Source organism: Gallinula chloropus (assembly GCF_964237585.1).
Source record: "Gallinula chloropus genome assembly, contig: HAP1_SCAFFOLD_94, whole genome shotgun sequence".
Classification (NCBI taxonomy): domain Eukaryota; kingdom Metazoa; phylum Chordata; class Aves; order Gruiformes; family Rallidae; genus Gallinula; species Gallinula chloropus.
Window position 1 is genome coordinate 103859 of NW_028168154.1, and position 21753 is coordinate 125611.

General features: G+C 56.5%; 1 pseudogene across 1 annotated transcript in view; it reads right to left on the bottom strand.

The window, feature by feature from the left end:
• LOC311204748 (hydrocephalus-inducing protein homolog) overlaps positions 1 to 21753 on the bottom strand; it is a 69478-nt pseudogene that overhangs the window by 19939 nt on the left and 27786 nt on the right. Inside the window, exons 20-42 of the transcript in view lie at positions 20340 to 20592; positions 19448 to 19591; positions 18811 to 18948; positions 17737 to 18085; positions 17084 to 17280; positions 14388 to 14540; positions 13825 to 14034; positions 12999 to 13136; positions 11552 to 11729; positions 10948 to 11078; positions 10130 to 10263; positions 9597 to 9733; positions 8666 to 8793; positions 8358 to 8549; positions 7814 to 7963; positions 5885 to 6124; positions 5451 to 5619; positions 4082 to 4252; positions 3377 to 3544; positions 2456 to 2589; positions 1363 to 1509; positions 919 to 1102; positions 332 to 473 (exon numbers count right to left, since the gene is read on the bottom strand). The product of the transcript in view is annotated as a hydrocephalus-inducing protein homolog (transcript). The remainder of the gene's footprint in view (positions 1 to 331; positions 474 to 918; positions 1103 to 1362; positions 1510 to 2455; positions 2590 to 3376; positions 3545 to 4081; positions 4253 to 5450; positions 5620 to 5884; positions 6125 to 7813; positions 7964 to 8357; positions 8550 to 8665; positions 8794 to 9596; positions 9734 to 10129; positions 10264 to 10947; positions 11079 to 11551; positions 11730 to 12998; positions 13137 to 13824; positions 14035 to 14387; positions 14541 to 17083; positions 17281 to 17736; positions 18086 to 18810; positions 18949 to 19447; positions 19592 to 20339; positions 20593 to 21753) is intronic.

Consider the following 21753-nt stretch of genomic DNA (forward strand, 5'->3'; position numbering starts at 1 on the left):
CTGTCCATCCTGGGAGTCACAATTCAAAGCATCCCTGCTGACCTCCCATGGAAACAAACTCTCAGCTGGGGCTGAGCCACATGCCTGCTTTCAGCAGGTCCCTCTCCCAGCTGCACACACATCCCATGAGCTGGATCAGAGCCGCTCCCCGGCTCACCCACTGACGGGGTGCCTAGGAGACACCCAGTTTTACGGTCAGCGTCACCCCAGGACATCAGTGTAGCAAGGGCAACAGGCACGCTGGGCATTTGCTGTGCAACCCCTCTGAGCTCAACCAAGATCTCTGGAGCAGGGAGTGACACTGGGAGTGACCTGTGGAGGGCATACAGACCTCTTCTTCTTCTCGCGCTTGACTTGTTGTGTATAGTTATCAAACTGCGCTTTCTCCTCCTCAGTAAGGGCCTCATACTTTTCCTCATCCATCTCCCTGTGCCATTCTTCCTCCTTCTTGGCAGCTTCTTCCAAGTCCCGCTCTTCAGCATAGAGCAGAGGAGAAACCATTAGTGACTGCAAGCAGAACTGCTGGCCGGGATGGGCAGCGAGGATTCACAGCTCTGCCTCAACCCAGCCCATCAGGACATGCTGGGAAGCCCTTTTTCTTGCTCCAAAAAATCCCCCCAAATTCTCAGCAAGCTCCCGTGCCACGCCTGGCTCACGTGTGCCAGCATCACGGACCACCAGTCACTAGCCAGATACTGAACCACAGCAGCTGCATTTGTGCCCAAGCTTTCAGACCGATGCCGGCCTTGCAGCCCCAGTTCTTATTTGAAGGAACCAGGAGCCCAGTCCTGGCTTTATGGAGGCAGGAGGACTAACAAAAACATTTTGCATCAGCACTGCTGGTGACCCCAGTACGTACGAGTAAGGCTGAGGGCTTGAGGAAGAGGATGGGAAAGGTATAGAGATGCAAAGTCTCACCTTCCTGCTCCTTTGCGGCTGCCTTCCTGGCTTTCCAAGAGTCGCTGTTCTGGTACAGGTCCACAAAGTAGATATGAGGCCGATTTTGGATGGCCTTCAGGAGGCACAGGAGAGCAGACACCGTGTTGTGTGCAAAGGGTGTCTCCAGCCCATCAAACACCACTCCCTGGAAGCAGTCGCTCAACTGGGAATGAAGGCAAAAAGGCCAAGTGAGCCGTGGCACGCGTTGGGCACCCAGGTCACCCATGCACCAAGGGACACCAGACATCACCGCCCCCAGCGCGTTGGCTCCAGTCTTCCCCCACACTCTGCCAACTTATGGCATCCATGAGGATCCCTGCGTGCAGCCCTGGACCCCTCCAAGAGCAGATGCAGGTCTCCTCCTTTCCGAATCGTACCTCGCTGCCCATCCCTGCAAAGCAGGACCTATCAGTTGCCACCTACCTGCAGCCTCTCAGAGAGGATGGCCACCAGCACGTCCTCGGGCAGCACGCAGCTCAGAAAGCCCACCTCTCCCTCTGTGCTGGTGCTCAGCCACCGCTGCGGAGGAACGCAGGGAGTGGGAGACGTGAGCAGAGAACTGGAGAGGCCCTGCAATGTTCAACATAACAAGAAAAATTAGTCTCTTGGGAAACACCCAAACCGTTCCTTGGAGCTGGAGCTTCTCACCAGCAGATTAGAATCATAGGATGGTCTGGGTTGGAAGGGATCCCAAGGATCACAGAGCTCCAACCCCCTGCCACAGGCAGGGACACCAACCTCCAGGCCTGGAGCTACACAAGGTTGCCCAGGGCCCCATCCAACCTGGCCTTGAACACCCCCAGGGATGGGGCACCCAGCCCCTCTCTGGGCAGCCCCTTCCAGCCCCTCACCACTCTCTCTGGAAAGAACTTCCCCCAATATCTCATCTAACCCTTCCCTCCTCCAGCTTCACTCCATCCCCCTTGTCCTGCCAGTGGCTGCCCTTTTAAAAAGTTGATTCCCCTCCTGCTTCTCTGCTCCCTTCAGGGGCAGGAAGGCTGCAATGAGGTCCCCCCGCAGCCTTCTCTTCTCCAGGCTGAACAAGCCCAGCTCCCTCAGCCTCTCTCCTTAGGGGAGGTGCTCTAACCCTCTGATCACCTTCATGGCCTCCTCTGAACCCTCTCCAACAGTCCCACATCTTCCTTGTACTGGGGAAAGAAAATTGCTGGCCAGCAGCTCCAAGGGACAACCACCTAGGGAGGGCCCATTCCTTGGCTAGCAGCCCCCCAAGCCTGCAAGCCCCCCTGCACAGCACCCCACAGCCACATCAGCCAGCACTGCACTCCAGGGGTTTCGTTCCCATCCCGGGCCATGCCCACTGGCTCTCTGCACTCTGCACCCTCACACCAGCCTCAGGATGACACGGAGCCTCTGCTCTTCTCTCCTCTCCTCAGAGGGAACGGAAAGGGCCGAGACATTAACCACTCTGATCGTGCTTTACCTGGCAGCCTGAAGGATCCCTTCCACGTGGTTTCTGGCCGTGGGATGTGTGGCTGTCCGACCTCCTCTTGCCTACCGTGATGTTCTGACGGCTCTGGGAGCTGATGGAGGGCAGGCTGGCTTTGTCCCTGAAGCTGGACTGGCTCATATTCAGGCTGCGTTTGGGATCGGGGCTGAACTGTTGGCTGGGGGACACATCCATGTGTGGCCCTGCGGAGGGGACAGACAGCTTCCTTATGGATCAAGCCAAGGATTTCACCTCCAGGACCACCATTTCCATAACTTGCACCCATCCTGCTGTCTCATGCCCTGGCTGCAGGCGCCCATCCCTGCTCGAGCTAAGCCCTCGGTGTGGGATAACTCCAGGCCCCTCTTCCCTCCCCCAGCTCCTGACCAGATGCAGAATTTCCTCAGACTTTTGGGGCACCAACTGCCCAATAAAGTTCCCTAAACCTCTCCAACCTCACGTGGAGAACGACACAACAGGCACGAGCCATCACGCGTAGGAAAAGCTCTGGAGAGAAGAGCTCGTCTGCAGCATCCCTCTCATCTCAAACTCCCCTGGAGGGTTGTTCTTCCCTTCCTCTCATATTTGTGAAGCCACGCTCAGAAGTCAAGTTGGCCAGAGCTTAATGAGCTGCTTCAGAGGGCTTTTTCCTCGTTAGAGCAATGGTTCTGCCTGATGGCTGTGAGGAGCAAGCTGGATTCGGTTTGAGGAGATCTAAAAAGCCCTCTGAGAAAGAGACGGGTGTGCTCCACCGAGGGACGTGTGCTGAGACGCCTGGGGGCAGTAGAACGCCCCTGCCCCAGCCCTTCAAACAGCCATTTTTATACTTTTAAATAGCCAGAGATGCTTTAGGAAATAGTTTTGCATTTCTACATGTGGCACCCGCGGCCCCTAAGAGACCTCAGAGCCACCAAACCTCTCCAGAGGAAGAGGTGGATGGTCATCACGGCCGGTTTCTGAAGCTGCTCTGGGTTCAGCGTTTCTCCTTACCGGCCTCCTCCATCTCCCTCTGCTCGATGGCAGCCCTGATGCACAGCTCCCGGGCCCGGAGCGCTGCCCAGCTGCTCCCCTCTGAGATGGCTTCTCTCACCACCGCGTCGATGGACAAGCAGGCGGCACCGTAATATTTGGACAAGGCGACCGCCGCCGATGTCTTTCCTTGAGAGAGAGCAAGAGGAAGTGAGCGTCACCAAGCTGCCCTGTGAAGTTTTTCAGGGACAGGGTCTGGAAAGCCCCCAGGCAGGATCTCAAAGCCTCAGGGGCAGTCTGAAAGCAAGTGTCCCTTTTGGGGAAACCACGAGTGAGGCAGCTTGGTTAGAAGGGTTGTTCTCCAGTCTCTTGGGGTGGCCCCAACCCTGGGCCAAGCACATTAATTTGAGCCCCGTGCCCCCACTCAGATCGTTTCCCAGCCTGCGTTGGTCAGTGTTGTCTCAGGCAACATCTGGGCACGGTTCGGGGTTGAATATGGGCTGGGGTCTGCTCCCACAAGGCAGCATGGACACGAGGTAACACGCTCCCAACGTGTGTCCACACAAGATGAGCCGCACCACTTGCGCCAGCCAGGCAAAGACCTGGGACCGTTCCACGTGCCAGCAGAGCTCTGACCCACCTTGCTTCACTTCAACTGGTCAACCAAGCTCTGCTGGGACGTGTCTCTCCCGCTTCCCCCATCCTTGCGGCCAGCAGCTCACATACCTGTCAGGGGTGCCCCGTGGACGATGACGACGATCCCTCTGCGGTTTTGGGCCGCGCGCCCTTCTGGGGAGGTATCGATGCCAAGGTGACGGGCAATGGCCCTAGAGACAGGGCTGTCATCCAGCTCTCCCATGGGGTCCTTGCTGGCAGGGGTGCCGTGCTGATGCTCTGCTGGGCAGAACCAGGTACCAAAGTCAGCTGCCTCCATACTTGGGATCCTGATCATCCTCCCCACCCCTCGGCATCCTGGCAGAGGACACTCTGCCAAAACCGAGGTCTTCAACACAAACTGCCAACATGATTCTATGACAGCAAGTGTGCTAAACAGCATCATCCTGATCCCAGCAGCTCCTGGGAGAAGAGGTGGGGAAAGAAAACCTCCCTGGACTCTCCCTTGGCCCTGCCCCTGGTTCTACTGGCTGAAGAACCCACCCCTGTCCTACCCGCTATGGTAGAGGGACACAAGGGGACAGAATCACAAGGTTGGAAAAGACCTTTGAGATCATCCAGTCCTACCGTACCCATCCTCTACTAACCTGTACCCCTGAGCACCTCATCTACCCATCTGTTAAACACACCCAGGGGCAGTGACTCCCCCCTCCTTGGGCAGCCTGTGCCAGTGCCCGACAGCCCTTTGGGGAAGGATCTTTCCCTAATGTCTGATCTGACCCTGCCCTGGTGCAGCTCAAGCCAATTCCCCCTTATCCCGTCACCCATCACTTGTGTCAAGAGAACAACCCCCACCTCTCGGCACCCTCCTGTCAGATCAGTGTAGGTGGTGAGAAGGTCTCCCCTCAGCCTCCTCTTCTCCAGGCTGAACACCCCCGCCTCCCTCAGACGCTCCTCAGAAGGTTTGCTCTCCAGCCCCTTCCCCAGCCCCATTGCCCTTCTCTGCACTCACTCCAGGACCTCCATGTCCTTCTTGGAGTGAGGGGCCCAAAGCTGAACCCAGCACTCGAGGTGCGGCCTCACCAACGCTGAGCACAGGGGAACAATCCCTGCCCTGGACCTGCTGGCCACACTGGGTCTGACACAAGCCAGGATGCTGCTGGCCTTCTCGGCCACTCTGGCACGCTGCCGGCTCACGTGCCGTCGGCACTCACCCAGCACCCCCAAGGCCTTCTCTGCCAGCAGCTCTCCAGCCACTGCTTCCCCTGGCAGGAGCTCGCTTTGGCTGCACTTGGGACTGGTGGAGGATGTGTGTTACAAGCCACAGACTTTCAGCCTTGCAGTTCCTCCACCAAACTGGAGAACAAGCAGTTGCTACAACCATGGGCTTTCCATGGAGAAGGCAGTGGGGATGGAGAGCTGAGGGTAGGTGGGCAGGACTCCCTGCTGCATCCACACTTGGGCCAACCCAAACCCTCACCGTTGTCCTGGCTTGCTTGTTCCTCACTCTTGGATTTTTCAGCCTCATCCTGCAGCCATCTCTGGTCCTCATAGTACTCCAGCACCTCTGGAGGCAGCTTCTCACCGGGGGCACGCGGTGGCAGCAATAAGGTGTTGCGGCAATCGTAGTCTTTCAGCATCCGCAGGACCTGTGGGCGCCGGGAAAAGAAACCATACACAGGAGGTGTTTCTTGACCTCCATCACACCAAGAGCCAACCTATCTTCTCCCTCATTCCTTCCTCCCAACACCACACCAAGTCCCTCCGCAGCCCTCCAGCAGAGCTGGCTAAATCCAAAATGCCACCAGGCTTTGTCCTGGACACTGCTTCCATCTCCCCTGCACAAACCTGGGAATGCTGGAGCACCGCCAAACTATGTGAACGTGCCCATGGGGACCAGAGCTTCCCTCTCACCTGCTCCTCCATAAGGTACTGCTGGTCGAACTCCAATGAGTAAAACTCGATGGGGAAGTCACATGGGTTCTTCACCACCACCATCTCCCCCACTCCAGGACTGAATGGCAGCAACGGTCCCATCTCCAGTACTGGGGGGCTGAATTCCAGCCGTGGCTCCAGCCCACGCCCCGACACCTGCAGCTGGAGGTGCTGGGTGCTCTGGCAGATGTTAATCTTCAGCTCGCTTCTGTAGGACTTCTGAAAACAGAGAGGTGCAGAAAGGTTCTCCACAAAGTCCCAGGGGACAGAGCCTCAGAGTCATCCCTTGCCCCAAGGTCTGGGATGTCACTAGTACCGCTGGGGGAACGGGAAGTGGCTATTGATGTGCAGCAGGGGCTTGGGGCCCTGGCACGCTGGCTCCAAGGAACCGGGATGGTTCCTGGCGTTGGGTGGAACCGGGTATCCCATGGATTTAAATGGACTGATGGGGGTTTCAGCAGCGCTTGTAAAGGTCCCTATGGGTGGGCTCAGGGGCTGCTTCTCCTCCTCCTTCAGGGTTACACTGCCCGGGCAGTCCTGGCACTGCCACCGCAGGCAAACAATCCGCTCTGTATCGCTCCATCAGAGGGGCGAGGAGCTCCCGACCGCTCGCAACCAGGGGTGTCATCTCCACTCGGCCTTTGGCCAGCAACTGGACTGGAAGCCAGAGCTCTCGTGTCCATAAGCCACCAGTTTCCAAGTCAAAGTGGCCACGTTCAAACCGCCTTTGGGAACGCTCCACCATTGAAGCGGATTCCCAGTTTGCCTGGAATGTGCCGGCACTGCAGGGACCACGGGCGGCGAACCACGACAGGCGACAGCCCCGCTAAGCCCGGGAAGGGGCCTGGGCTGGGGCTGCTTGCTGGTACCGGTGATTCAGTGACATGGAATAATGCTGAGGGGATGGATATAGGTATAGTTTAACAGACAATTAATTAATAAAATGTAAATATAAGGAGAGTTTGCATGTTTTGAGGACAGATTTGTTTGGGATTCCAGTAGAATGTGGCTGTAGCTGTGGGAGCTGGTTCATGAGAGCAGCTACAAAATTTACCCCAACAGTGGAACAGCCTTGAAGATAAAGAAGTGAAGGTGGGGGAGTCATTAATAATGAGACCAATGACTATAGAAGAGCTAGAGTAGATCTTGTTTTCAGCTAAAGGGTTCCTAACTTGTTTGGGCAGGGATGGGGTTTTGAGGCTATGGAGAAAACTGCAAAGAGCATGGGCTGAGAGGAAGACATCCAGCCTTCATCCCTGACGCCCACCAGAAGGCCCCCTGAGTGTCACTGAGCATGGTCTATCTGGGAGGGATTAATGTAAAGTACTTCCTGGAGGTAATTTGCATACCCCTGCCTTATCTTAGAAACTCTAATGAATATGTATGTGTTAATCTGTATCAGTAGGAGAGATGTGGCTTTAACCAGCGCACACAACCGGAGCAGCGATGCCTGGTGTGCCCAGCGCTGCGATAAATGGTGTCTGCTTCATCAGCACCAAGGCTGGGGAGTTCTGATCCCGGCTTTTCATGGCTTCACCAGCAGTGGGATTAGCTGAGATCAGCCCTTGCAGGGTTCATCCCCCATGAGCGCACTGGGGTTCTCCCCATGCCTGCAAACAGGCCCCCGTGGAGAGGGAATGAGGGGAGACGGGTGGGTTTTGCCCACCCATACACTGAGAAGGAGCCACACCGCAATGCCCTGATGCTCTCCATGCACGGTCCCCTGTAGGGATGTCAAAGCACCTCTCCAAGGAGGGGACCGGGGGGGGGGGGGGGGGAAACTGAGGCACGGTGGGTATGGGGCTTGCAGAAAGCTCCATGTGGAGGCAGACCTCATCTCCCCCTCCCCACACTGGCCTCCCATTGCCACATGGCCTTGCACCTGGGCGTGACGCCCACCCATCTCACCTCTTCCGTGGGTGTAAACCTGACTCGCACGTTGTAGCGCTGTCCCGGAGTCAGGGTCCCAGCCGAGGGCAGCACCTCGAAGACACAGCGCTGCTTCTTCCTCTGCCGAAGCAGCTTTTGTTTAACGTATAGTGGCAAATACTTGTCCACCTGGGCACAGGAAGGAACCTTGTGAGGTCTCTTTGGTCTGTGAGGACAGACCCTCAAGTTCCCACAGTGCTCTGAGACACCGTCACGGCGCCAAGAGCACCCACATCCAGACCAGATGTGGCCACTACAGCCTAGAACTGGAGGGAAAACTTGTGGGCAGGGCAGGCAGACGGGCAGGCACCGTCCTTGGAGGAGGACGAATGGGTGAAGGGGGCAGAGAAGCGAAGCATCAGCTGCTCAACAAGTCCAGGTGAACCAGCCTTGCTCCATACCCTCCAATCTCCCTCCCACGAGCTGTCCCCATGCAGTGAGGCACCCACAGTGGCAGAAAAGGCACGAGAGGCACAGAAAACCCAACCGAGAAGTTACGTGTCACACATCGTCCCTGCCTCACCTTCACAACGGGCTCATTCACAGTGATGGACCATTTACAGGGGACCTGGAGTTGGTTGTGGAGCTGGATGGTTTCCTCCTGACACTGTCCACACTGGACAGCAGCAAACTCCAGTCTGTCCCTGGAGATGCAGAGGGATGGCACAGCCACACTGGCACAGAGGCGGATGGGAAATGTGGGGCCTTCTTCTGCCTAGTGAGGGACAGAGCATCCAGCTGAAGGTCCAGGCAACATCTGCTGCTGCCCCCAACCTGACAGCTGCCTCAAAAGGCCGTGCTGGCACAGGGAGGTGAGGAAGGATACAGTACCTTGATGGGCAGGACAACATTCACTTCTCCCACCGGCAGGTTGGCACTCTGTGGGTCAAAGCGCACTTCAAACGTCTCTGTCTCGCAGAAGGGCAGGTTGTTCACGCGGCCCAGGTCCACACTAAAACCTTGAATGGGTGAAAATAAAGCAGCTGAGATACACCAGCAACGTGAACAAGTACGTTCAGACCGTATGGGTGTCCACAGGACTGTCAGGCAGAAGGACCCTTTGTGTCTCCAGAGAAGACTGCCACTCCTTCTCTCTTGTCACCGCTCAAACAGAAAGGAATTTCACAGCCTGAATTCAAGACCCGCAGGGTAAAACAGAAACCCATCAGCTGAGGAGCACCAGCAATTCCTTCACCAGGCTCCCAGGAAGGATGCGCAGACCTCTCCAAAGAAGTTCCAGGGAAGATTTCCCTGTGCCGTAGTGCTGCTTGGAAGACAATTTAGAGGAGACACCTGACCACCCTTCAGACGCAGCAAGTCACCATCTGATGGTCCTCAAGGACCTGTTTTGAAAGCCTGTTTTGACCACACAGGCTGTTGTCTCAATAGAGGCTAAAGCAGCACTGTGTCATTACAAACTCTAAACAAAGCGCTTCCAAACCACCAAGGGTCTTGTCTGCTCCCAACACAAGCTCATGGAGCACACAAAGACACTCAGGAGATGCTCCTGGTAGCCAAGAGCAGAAGATGCTGAGAGGTCACCATGGTGATCAGCCCACAGAGCCCCCGCAATGAAGCGTCAGGACAGCCCAGGTGGCTGGACACTGCGGGCCAGGAGAGTTCTGGCTGCAGAGCACCGAGCAGGGGGGGAAGGAAGAGAAAACGATGCAAAAGAGCACTCAAAACCCTTCCCCGTGGCCCCAGCATATCTGTCAGAGACAGGTCCTTCAAGCCCACAGGAAGTCCCTCCAGCATGGGTTACCAGTGCCACACAGAGCCCGTCCGTCGGCGCAGAAGGACGCGGGGAGCTGCCCGGGGTTGGTGATCTTCACGACGTGTGTGTGGATGTCACCAAGAATGACGTGGCCGAAGTCCAGGACGTACTCGGGCAGCTCCACTCTGGAAGGAGAAGCAAGGAGAGTCCTTAAGGTGGAGGAGGATGCAAACAAAGCGGGTGCTTCTGTAGTCACTGCTGGAGAAACTCCAGCCCATGAAGCCCAAGGTCTTATCTTCTGCTAAGAAGACTTTGGTATGTCACAGGGCACCCAGGTCCAAGGTTTTATCAGCTACTAACAGGTTCTTAGAATAAAATGAGTTTAAAACAGACACTGGGCACAACTCCTCTGCTGTGAAAAGCCACTGGAAAAAAGTCCTCAGGCTGCTCACTGGTAGCACGTCCAAACTGTCAGGATCAACCCCCTTCTCAAGTCCCCAGCTATTCCCAGAAACAAGGAGCTCCCAGGAGCAGGGGCGCACCACTGTGCGCTACCATCAGAGCACAGGGGCCCTACTAACTTGAGAAGCCTCCGACGAGCATGCTGGTCAAAGGCAGCGTCCTCCGGGGAACAGCAGGAGAGAGCTTTCTGCTGCTCCAGGGCGTGCTGCTCTATCAGAATGTTCTCCATCTCCATCTGCAGACGAACGTCCAGCTGAGGAAAACAAAGACAGTGGCTGGTTAGCAAAGGGAAGTTAATCCCACCCTGCTCTTGGTAAGAAGCAGGAACAAGTCCTTCACTCTGAGGGTGGTGAGACCCTGGCACAGGTTGCCCACAGAAGTGGTGGAGGCTCCATCCCTGAAGACATGCAAGGATGAAGCTCTGAGCAACCTGATCTACTTAAAGGTGTCCCTACTCGCTGCAGGGGGTAGATGGCCTTTGGATGTCCCTGCCAACCCAACAGAGTCTATGACGAGGTCCTTCTGCCCAGCTGCTCAGTCTGCCAGGACCATATCTGAAGGGAGATGAACTCCAGCACCTTTGCCTGCTCAGCCACCTTTATACAAGCTGATCTGACCAAACAAGTCAAGGATCTTCCAGAGCTCCAAGTATCTGCCTGTCCCCAGCTGCTGCCAGCGCAGCTCAGACAAAAGCTCTCTCCATGAGGGAACAAGGTCAGCGCTGAGAGCTCTTGGAGACACATCTCAGTCACTTGAGCCCAGTCTTCAGGACCTCCCCCTCGGGCACTCAGGAAGCTCAGGCACCCACGGGAAGGACCACTACCAGAGGAGCCCCATGTTTGTGGCCAGCCCAGGGGAGCCAGCTGAAGCGTGCAAGGGGGACAAGTGACACAGGGAGAGGGTGGCCCCTGCCAAACAGGGCAGCAGCCAGTCTCACCACAATGCCAGAGTCGTCCATGGGTGGCTCTGTGGCCGTGGTCTCCCCGACAACCACCGCGTCGTCTCTCTGGATGTCTCGTCCTAGCCTTGCTTTTGCCTCTTTGAGGATCTGCTCGTAGTTTTTGTTTCCTGAAGGAAGAAAACAGTCACAAATAGAAGCGTGGGCACAGCGGCGTCCCCGTTAAAGCTGGGAAGCTCCACACCCCCAGTGTTGGCCCTTCCCACAAACACATTCCTCCAGCAACGCATGGAAAGAGGATGCTGCTTTTCTTCTATCTTCTCTCCCACCCATCTTCCTCCACACATGGGAGCATCTCATCCCCCCCACCCCTGCCCAAATCCCTGCCAGCCCACGTTACAGCTTTCCCCAACACTGCTTTCTAGCTGTCCTCTTTATCCAGGCCACCAACAGATGACACTGGCCAGGATGGCTCTCTGGAGCAAAGCCCATGTGCTTCTTGAAAGCAACCAGAAGAACAACAGCCCTGAAACCTCCAGACTTGGTGGAGGTGGGCGTGAGCTGCCCTATGAGCATGATGACACAGGGGGGCAGAAAAAGACCCCCAGGGGACCTCCCCGAGGAGCAGTCAGACAGTGCTCACCTTTGATTCTCCTAGGAAGGTCCAAATAAATCCTGGGAAAAGTCCCCTCTCCTTTCAAGGTGATCTCTTCTGGCTCCAGGTGACCCACTTGGATCTGGAAGGTCCTGCAGAAGACTCCAGGCACTCCCGGCAGGTGATAGACAGTGAGCACTTGCTCTCTGCCAGGTCCAATGTAACCCTGGAGGTGTGGAAGAAGAGGAGGGGAATTCAACCAGAGGGCTTGGCAGAGGGGTGGCTCAGACCACTGTTAAGCTGAGATGAGAAGGCACGTTGCAGGTTCTCACACAACACATCGCCTTCCAGCTTCCCTGCATCCAAAAGCTCAAGTCTCCTACACCGGGCTGTGGTTTGTCCTCCTGCCAACACTGCCCACCCTCTGCCAGACCCAAGCAGCAAAGAAAAGCCCTTCTGCCAGCTGCTGTGGAGGAGGAGCGGCGTGCCCAAACTCTCAGCAGGGCCAGCAGCTCCTGTCACGGCACTGCAGTGGCTCCCAGGCTGCTGTCCAAGAGCCTGACCTCTTACTCACGAGCCCAACCAACAGCTCCTGCCTGGGGGGTTACACCGAGGGTGCATGGCACTATCTGGACTCACAGTGACCTGCAAACTTACACCCCTGGAAAAGCAGAGGCAGAGGCTCGGACAAGGTCCAGGGATGAAGGGGTTCCCCACAAATCCCCTCCTCACTGGGCTCCTAGAGAAGGGCTGTCTGAGCCTGGAGTTGGGCTCATGCCAACCAGGTTGAGAGCCAATACAAACAGGTGGCAACACTGCTCAGGGGACAGGGCACAGCCACACCTCTTCTCAGCTCACTGGGCTGGACCTTCAGCTCCTTGCTCCCCCCCACGCCGCAGGGAGAAGCTGCTGAGCAGGACACATCCTGCCTCTTGGTCCCCGGAGCCCCGGACTCCAGCTCCCAACATGGCCTCTGCAAAAGCAAGTCCTGCCAAGCTGCTGGCACAGCAGCAACTGCCCAGGGCCAAGCAGAGCCGTGTCCTCTGGAGCAGTGTCACCCCTCGCAGGAGACCAGCACGAGGACATGTGAGAGCCATTTGGCCTCCTCTTCCCATTCCCAGGAGGGACATGGATAGGAATGCTGCTTCAGCTGAGGGATCCAGGCAGAACTGGGACAGGGGATGCTATGAGCTGGAGGAGCGAGGGGCCGGCGCGAGTTCCGACACAGGAGCTGCGTGCCCAAGAGAGGGACTATTTATGTCCTTAGTGCTGACAGGAGGCAGGCAGGGACCTGGAGGAAGTCCCGTCCCACCACCCAACCCTGAGGGGAAGGAGACGCTCAGGAGACCTTGCACCATCCCGCTCCAGTGCCGGTACCAGCACAACTTCACCCAGTACAATTAGGACTCTGCTTGCCCAACGTTTTGTTCCTCCCCTATAACCCCCTCCTGGGCAGCCTGATGTGGAGCCAGCGTCAACCCCTCGTGCTACTCACAGTGCTGGGCAGGACCAGGGGCACGCCAGGCTGAGGACTGTCCGCGGTGGCCGTGCTGGGGCTCAGCACCACGTAGGTGAATCCCATCTTCCCGCTGTTCCGCAGGGTGACCTCTGATTTGGTGACTTCGGTAAACAGCTGGAGAGAAGACAGAGGGGCGGGAAACTGAGGACACACATCTGGATGTTGGCAATCTGCTCCTGCTGACACTGGGATGAGAGCCGATGGACACAATGCAGGAGAGAGGCAGAGGAAGAGGAGGGACGGGCACCTGACTCTCCCAGGCCAACCTGAGGAACCCACGCAGATATTTATGGCAGCGCGCAGAGGTGCAGCAACCACCTCAAAAAGGTCCGTAATAAACTGGGGGATGCCCCACTGCTGGAAACATCTGGTCAGGGTGAATGAGACTCTGAGCAACCTGACCTAGTCGAAGATGGCCCTGCTCAGTGAAGGTGGACAAGATGACCTCTAAGGTCCCTTCCAGCCCATGGTAACATTGTTCCTGGTTCCTTTTGTTGCTCCATGGAGAGCACTGAAAGAGACCGTCTCCTTGGACCCCAGGATCTGGGAGCGGATCTGCAGATGGATGTCTCAGGGCACATCTCCCTGGAGATCACCGCCTGCCCTGGGAGCCAGAGTTCATTGAAGAGGAGCGATTCCCAGCTTCAGGAAGGGCAATGGAGATGACCATTAAAACCAGCTTGGACACAGGACCTGGCACCCCAAAGCTGCACCTCCAAACCAGTGAGAGTCCTGGACCTCAGTGGGCAGCCACCTGCCAGGGATGGTCTCAAGGATTCCTGCCAAGAGAAACGCCTGGTACCTGCAGCCCGCAGTCCATCTCCGTGCTGTCCAGGAGGTAGTGGATGAGCGAGGCCTCCCCACGCAGGGCAACCTCGTAGGTCGGGCCTCCCTCCACGCGGCACAGCGCCGTGACATGGGCAATGATGTTTGCATGGCCAAAGAAGGTGACCCTGACCCGCTCGCTCTCGCCCGGCTGCAGCACGCCGTACAGCGGCAGGATGTGGAAAACCTGGAGGAAGGGGAAGAGACACTGAGACATCAGGTGTGGAAATGGGTGCAGGAGAGGAGAGAGCCACTGCTTGGAGCAAAGGACAGACATGGCTGGAGGGCCTCTTCCTCAAACCCAGTCTCATCCTGCAGCCACCCCGCTTGCCAGTGGAAGGACCATGGGAAAAATCTTCTCCCATACTCAGTAATGAATGCGTTAATTAATACTCCACGTTAGAGTAATTTGGGAGGTCTCTTGGCAGCCAGAAGCTCTCTCTGCTGCAGAACGGGCCTCTCACTGCCTCCAGAGGAACACCAACACACGTCCTTAGGGCCACCAGTGTGACCACGGAAGCGAGACAGGTTCCCACTCACCTCGTCCACCTCCATGGTGGGGAGCTCCAGACTGACAAATGACATCAGCTGCCTGATGGCCACAGAGCTCTGAGTCTCCACAGTGCTGTTTGCCTCCGCAGCACCCTCTGGCTCCGCAGCACCCTCTGCCTCCGCAGCACCCTCTGGTAGAGGCTGGAAAACAAGTGCCATGGGCTGCAGTAAGCAGCAGGTGGGGCTGAGCCAGACCACTCCGCTCGTGGCTCTACCACCTCATGAAACCAGGAAGCAGCTGAGATGGGACCTGGGTGCAAGCCAAGTACAGGTATGTCCCTGCCAATGCTTGAGCATGGGTCCAAGCCCACCCACAGATGAGACACAGGCTCCAACTGTACATCCTACACGCCAGCTTGCAGGAGGAAGCGGGGTACACCAGGTGCTCGGGGCCGGCAGAGACCCCCAAGGGTTCCATTGTGCAGCCTGGGCCTGTTCGCTGCTGCCCGAGGAACATGCCAGAAGCCTGATGCCTGGGACAGGGCAGGTTCTCTGTGACAAACCAGGAGTCCAGCTGCAAGCAAAACTCCACCAACAGGAAAATAAGGACTTGGGAAGCGCTCGGCGCAACTCTCCTGTTCTGGGTGGTGCTTAGTTTCATCTCCTGCACTCATCAGCTGAGGAGCTCAGCTGGCACACTCTTCTCCACAGGCACCTTCCTGAAGAAGGCAGCCAAGATGGTTTCCTGTCTTCCAGCAGTGAGGAGCTGGTGTTTAACCTCAGAGGTGCCACTGTCCAAAAGGAACCTTGGCCCTGGGCTTCTGACCCCCTGTTTATAGATGAGGGCTTTGTGGTTGCTCTGGAAGTTCAAGAGGTGAAGACATGCTTTGTGCTACGGCCTTGGCCTCAGCAGAATCTACTAAAAAGATTTATGGGGCATCTCCCCAGGAGATAAGGTACTGGGGAGGGCAGAGTCTTCTCATCTTTCGATGCTTTTTGTGGTCTCTACGTTTCCAAACCCAGCAAAGCTTCACCAAGCACGTGTTCCCAAAGATGCTGACAGCACTTTCCTAGGCCTGTGGTGTCCCACAGAGGTTACATGTGCGTGCGTGCTGAGGGTGGTGAGGCCTTGGCACAGGGTGCCCAAGGGGCTGTGGAAGCCCCATCCCTGGCAGGGTTCAAGGCCAGGTTGGAAGGGGCTTTGGGCAGCCTGGGCTACCAAGGGTGTCCCAGCCCATGACAGGGGGTGGGATTTGATCTTTACAGACCCTTCCAACCCAAAGCCTTCTGGGATTCCAACTTCTCCCTCCCCACAGGCCCGCGTCCAGCTGCTGGCCCTGCTGCCAAGCCCGCTCTCCGGGCAGCAGAAGGAAGGCTGGCATGAGCACGGGCCTTCTGCAGTAAGCTGGGGGAGGCAATGCTGGTGAGAGGTGTAGAAAAACACCTACCTCTGTTTCCAGGGTGTCATTTGCATCTGGTGGCTGTGGGACAGAATCCCCCACCGCTGACAGGGCTTCAAATAGTTCCTCCACACTCCCATCCCCGAGGATGCTCTCTGAAGGCACTGGGCACTCCAGCTGAGCTCCCTCCTCCTTTGGTGGTTTGGCTTTTGTGAAATATTTTGGTGTTGGAGGAGTTAACCTGGAAAACAACAAAGCTTTGATCGTGGAGCTGCAGTGGGAAGGAAGGAAGGCAGCAGGAGCAGCTCCTCGGCAGGATGCAGCCCTGCGGTGGGAGCTCAGCAGCTCCATAAGCAGGACAGAGCAGGTCAGTGCTTGGGGACGATGCCGGTATAGCGGCGGTGCCGGCAGCCGGGTGCAAGGAGCAGCAGAAGGGGACAGGGATGAACACCTCACCGGGGTGGGGAGCATGGCAGCAGAGGGAGACACACACGAACCCTGCAGCAAGCACAGACCGCGGCGCAAAGGGACAGAGCCAGGCAGCCATGGGCTGTACAGACCCAGCAGCACCCTCCCAAAAGCACCTGCCACCCCAGACCGTGCCTTCCCCACCTGCAGAGCCACGGCGAGAAGTTCTGTGGCTCAGCCAGACACTGATGCAGAACATCTCCCCAAGAGTGACCCACAGCCGCGGGTCGGCATGAGCAAGCAGCGATGCTGGCAGCTTTCTCTACGTGTAACAAGGCAGGATGGAGCCAGAGCTGGAATGGAGCTGGGGCTGGGATGGGTTGGAGCCTCTAGCCTGCTGTGCCTCAACTGGACAGAGCCCAGCACCGCACGGGGCACCCAGGTACCTCAGCTGCCTTCGGGCAGCCTGACTTCTTCTGGGTGAGAAGGGAGGTGCCTGTGCCAATGGGGCACACGCACCGGGAGCACCTGGAAACTCTCCAGTCACACACCGGTCTGGCCACCATTCTGTCCATCTCACTGTCAACAGCCCTGACGGTTGATTCCCTCCATGTCAGACCCAGTTAGTTTCATCTGATAATTTACAACACCAACAGTGCTTAACGTGGACCAGAAAAATAGATCTGACATGCTGCCCTTCTGCCGGGCTCTTAATGAGCAATGTGAGGCGTTAATAGCTTGGAGACCGTCTTCATTTCCAGCTCTGCCACAAGGATCACATGGTGTCTCCTGAGGGACCCTGAGAGAGCACATTACCGCTTAATTAACATGCGGAGCAGAAAAGGGAGCTGTCCTAATGGCCGCAGCGCTAAAGAACCAGCAAAGGGGCAATGCCAAACCCTTTGGAGCAGAGGATCCTGCCAGAAGGACACTCACGACCCTCAAGGCAGCAGAGCTGGGTGACTCGGCATCTGCTGGAAGAACCAGCACCTGCGGGCTTGCGTCCAGCAGAGCCAATTGTTCTAGGACTCGGAAGAGCTGCCCCTCAATGGGTAACTTCGCTCCGTTTCCCGGGGCAGTATGGAAAAACCATTGGCTGCTGGAATTCAAAGTGCCCAGAGTCAACTTCTGACCTATGCAAGAGAGGCCACAGCGGGAAGAACCGCTCGAAAACGCCTTTAGAGATGCGCTACAGCACAACTGAGAGATTGCTCTTGGGCTTGGAAAGCACAGGCCAGCACTGGGTGGCCCTGGTGCCCAGGGACGTTGGGACAAGTCCTCCTACTGACACCTACTGCTGCACCCAAAGCCGCAGCAGAACCCGCCGGAACACACAACACACAACGAGCGCCGGAACACACACAACAGCCGCTGTGTGAATGCCATGGCCAGCAGAACACATGAGAACTCAGTTCAAGGTGGCGTTTGCCTCGAGCCATGGAAATCCCCACCTCAAGCTGTGCAGAAGCCCCACTCCCTGGCACCTTCCCTGCCTGAAGTTGGGAGGTGCTTTTTCCACAAGGGAAAGTGAAAGGGATTTGTCAGATGCTACACAAACCATCTCAGGCTTTGCAAAGGACAAACGGGACAGCGGACGAAGAGCTTCAAGGAGAGGTGCACGTACCTCAGGTGGCTTGTGGAGTCGTCCACCAGGAACAGCCACTGGTACTGGACGGGCAGCGGGCTGCAGTTGGTCATCCGGATGTGGCGCTCGTGTTCAGTGTCATTCAAGACGCAGCCAAAGTCCAAGGTTGTGGTCTGGATACGGAGATTCGGGAAGAAGACTTCTCCCCGAACAGTGACTTGCTCTTCATGAGGGTGTTCAAGAAACTGTATCTTCAGAGTTCTCTCTGCTTCCCAGCTATTCCAACCCTCTTCATAAGCAGGGTTAAACCCAATGGATAGATTAAGTTCCTTCCCAATCCCCAGCTTCACGGGCTGCAAGAAGATGAAGAGTATTAACCACCGGTATGATGAAGTCCCAAGGTCTGGTGGCACAAAACACCTCAGTGTTCAAAGTGCAACCCCAACGTGGGCTTCTTGCTTCAGCCTTTGTTTTCTTTACAACATGCCCCCGACCATGCAGCACAACTTTCTTCTCTGAGACTCTCAGGCTCACCCCCTTGTGCTCTGCACCCATAATGCAAGAGGGAAATAAATCCTGGCGTGCCCTGACTCTAGAGGAACCCCTTTGTCTTCACACTCAACATGAGCCCTAGGGCACTGTGCCCTCAGCCTGGAGAGGGCTGATCACCTGCATGGCAGCGGTAGCCGTGCTTCCAACACGTCTCTAGCAGAGCCCATGTTTGACACCTCCCACCACCAGCAGCGCAGATGACAAGCGCCTTGGCCTTCCCAAGGGCAGAGCTGCCCTCAAAGAGACCAAGCAGCTCTTCAGGTCACCCAAGGAGGGCTTCCAAGAGACACTTTCACCACACGGTTGGCCCACACCTAGTTGCCTGCTCCTAGTTGTCTTAGAGCCAGGAGGTATTTCCCCAATTGAGCTGGTCTTTTCTCTCCTTTTCAAACCTGATGCTGTTCAGGCCAACTGACTGCCAATTCAATGGAATAACCACCTCTCCCAGAGGGCTTCCCAACGGAAACGCACCCCCACCCCCCTCCCTCTTCAAACCCCACTAGCGGGAAGGTCTGGGGCTGCTCACCTGGTCTGGCAGGGGCTGCTGGGACGCACTGCAGACCCAGAAGGGTTGCTCTACCGTCAGGACGATGCTGAGCGGCAGGGAGGAGGTGTTTTTTAAAGAGAGAGGCTTGTATTGAAGGCTCAGGACATCACTGGGTTGCTAAAGACAAGGGGAAAAAACAGGGAGGGGGGTGAGTCACCGCCCTCCGGTGAAGTTAAGCAGTCCCACCTCTAAAAACATGGTCGCTTTGCTCACAGGGTGCCTCATGGGGGGGTTTGGGGGGGTGAGGAGGGTGTTTGGCATCGCTCGGCCACAGCACCCTGCTCTCCCGCCCCAGTCCCTACACAGGAGGATGGCTGTGTGAGGCCCATGCTGTTCTTGTGGGTCCCACACACCTGGCCATGGGCTCAGCAGCTCTATTTTGCCTCCAGCTCAAGAAAGGCAAAATAGAGCTGGAGAGATGGTCCCCAACCCCACAGGGGAGAAATAATGATCTCAGTGTTGATGGCAATAGCTTGGTCCTGCTCAAACCAATGGCAAAGCCCTGAGGACTTGGAGAAGATGTTTAACTTCCTTCCCTGAAGGCCATCACACCCCTCCGTGGGCTTTCAGTCCTCAGCCATGCTACTAAACACCAGGACCCAACCCAGAGACCTACATTCTCCACCCGGAAAGACATTGCTCTGGGCGACACTTGCAGGGTGGGAGCAATGAACTCGCACGTGACATCCACTTGCATTATCTGTGTCTTCCCAAACTGGTTCCCCACGATGGCATGACACACCAGCCGCTCCTTCACTACCTGTGGGCAAGAGTCACACGTCACCCACCAAGTGCCAGCAGGGAGCCCAGAAAACACCATGGAATTTGCAAGCCGTGGACACAGAAGGAATTTGATAGCCTGGATAAACCCATGCCATGGGATCTTGGCCATCAACCCTCCACAACTATTACACTGGGGTGAGCTGTTATGGGAATACTGATACAAGTGGAACTGTCAATTCTAATGACCCCTGGGAGCAGCTTCCCCCATGGAGAACATCACTCCCACCATTCCGGCTGCTCGTTTTTCTCCTCCAGGACTGGGCTCTAAGCAAGCCCTCTGCCCATGTTTGTCTGCAGAGGGAAAATAACGCTGCTCCCAGACGCTCCCCTCCCTTCCCAGGACATTGGTTTTACTCCCTGCTTCCCCCAGAGAAATTACCTCGCGGTTTCTCAATCCACTCCCTGCCTCTGCTCCTAGGCTAAGCCTAACTTATTTTCTCTGCCCTTCCTTCCCTGTAACCCACCGTTTGCCCCTATTCCTTCAGCCCCTATTTTGGTATGGGCAAGTTGGCTTGATGGTAGCTATAGAAACACCCCAAAAAAACCCCTTGGGAACTGATGGTGGCCAGCAAGGAGCGCAACTGGTGCTGACATGGTCACTCGGGGCGTTGAGATATTTTCTCGAAAGCACTTGTTCATCTTCTCAGGGAGAAGTCAAGGGGCTGCAGGAGAAGCCCCAGTGGAGGTGATGCGATGGGGAGCTCAGCACCCGTGGGGGACTTCACCTGAGGAGTGCTGGAGGAGCCTTCCAGAGTCATCTCCATCGTCTGGCCTGGCATCAGCTCCATTGTCAGGGGTTGAAGCTTAAACACGGGACTGGCAGGCCTGGTGTTCTTGGAGGAACCTTTGCCCTTGGTTTGGATGGCAGGGAGACGACCACAACGGGGAAATGGGGGGAAACCTTCCGTTCTCCAATAGAGCCGATGGATGCGTCGTCCTGCGTTCGTTATCTTGAAGTGGTAACAACAGGGATCCAGGCTAGAAGAGAAGCAGAGATGGAAAATGGCTCAGGAACTGCCTCTTCCCAGCACCCACCTGGCTTCAGTGCCCCGCTGGCCTTATCTGACCACCCACCCAGCAACAAATCCACCTCCAAAACCACTGACCCAGCTCAAAGTTACACCAAGAGCCAGACCCTGGTTGCCCCGAAGTTTATCAGCATCCAGCAGCCGGTCTGTTGGCGCAGAGCAAGGAAAAGCTTCACCAAGGACATCAGCATCTCAGTTATTCCCCCTCATCTCTCCCATCCCTTCAGGAGCACCCGACTCCTCATCCCCAACGTATCATCCTTGGGCTGAACACTGAAGCTGGTTTTGTATTGTGGGAAGCCAGATGTGCTGAGAGAACGTGGGATCAAGTGATGCTTCCCCGACACGAGCACAGCAGCAAGACCAGATGGAGCGGCTGAAGGACCAGAGCAACAACAAGAGATGAAGAACTCCAGCTCGATAGAAAGCCAGATTAATATTCCATGGAGATTGAGTCCTTCACATCAAGGAATGCTGACTGCAGGCCAGGCTGCAGGAATTATTTTACCCCCTATAAATCTGAGCATGGCCAGGAAACAAGAAGCTCCTGCAACAGTTGGTGTCTGTCCAAGGGATGGAGGATGAGCTTGCAAACCACGTCTGCTGCATGCAGCAAAAGGCAAGCGCAGCAGCGACAGCAGAGAACAAACCAGCCCTGGCCACAGGCTGCTCAACAACAACGGGCCCGAGCTGGGCAGGAAACGGTTTCTGCTGCCGACAGCAGCGGGGGAAAGCTTGGAGCAGAACCTGCAGCTCTGGGAAAGCCCAACTCATCTGCCATGCTCCCTGGTCCCACCTCAGCTCACCCGGTTGCAGCCCAACCGCTCCACAACCCGCAGGCCAGGAGGCGAAGGGGGGCAGAGGACACGAAACTCGGTAGCCTTGTCCTCTGCCTTGTGTAGCTGAGTTGTGGCCGCATGGAGCACAGGACATGCTGGACAAGTGTCCCTACTGACGTGGATGGCTTGTGGGTGCATATTTGCACCCCTAAAATCTATTCTAAATGCTTAAGGTAGGATTAACCTGCTGGCTCTAACCAAAGGTTAGGGTATGGGAGAACTGGGGACCCTCTTTGGCCAGGGAAAGGAACAGGCACCTGGAGAAGGTGATT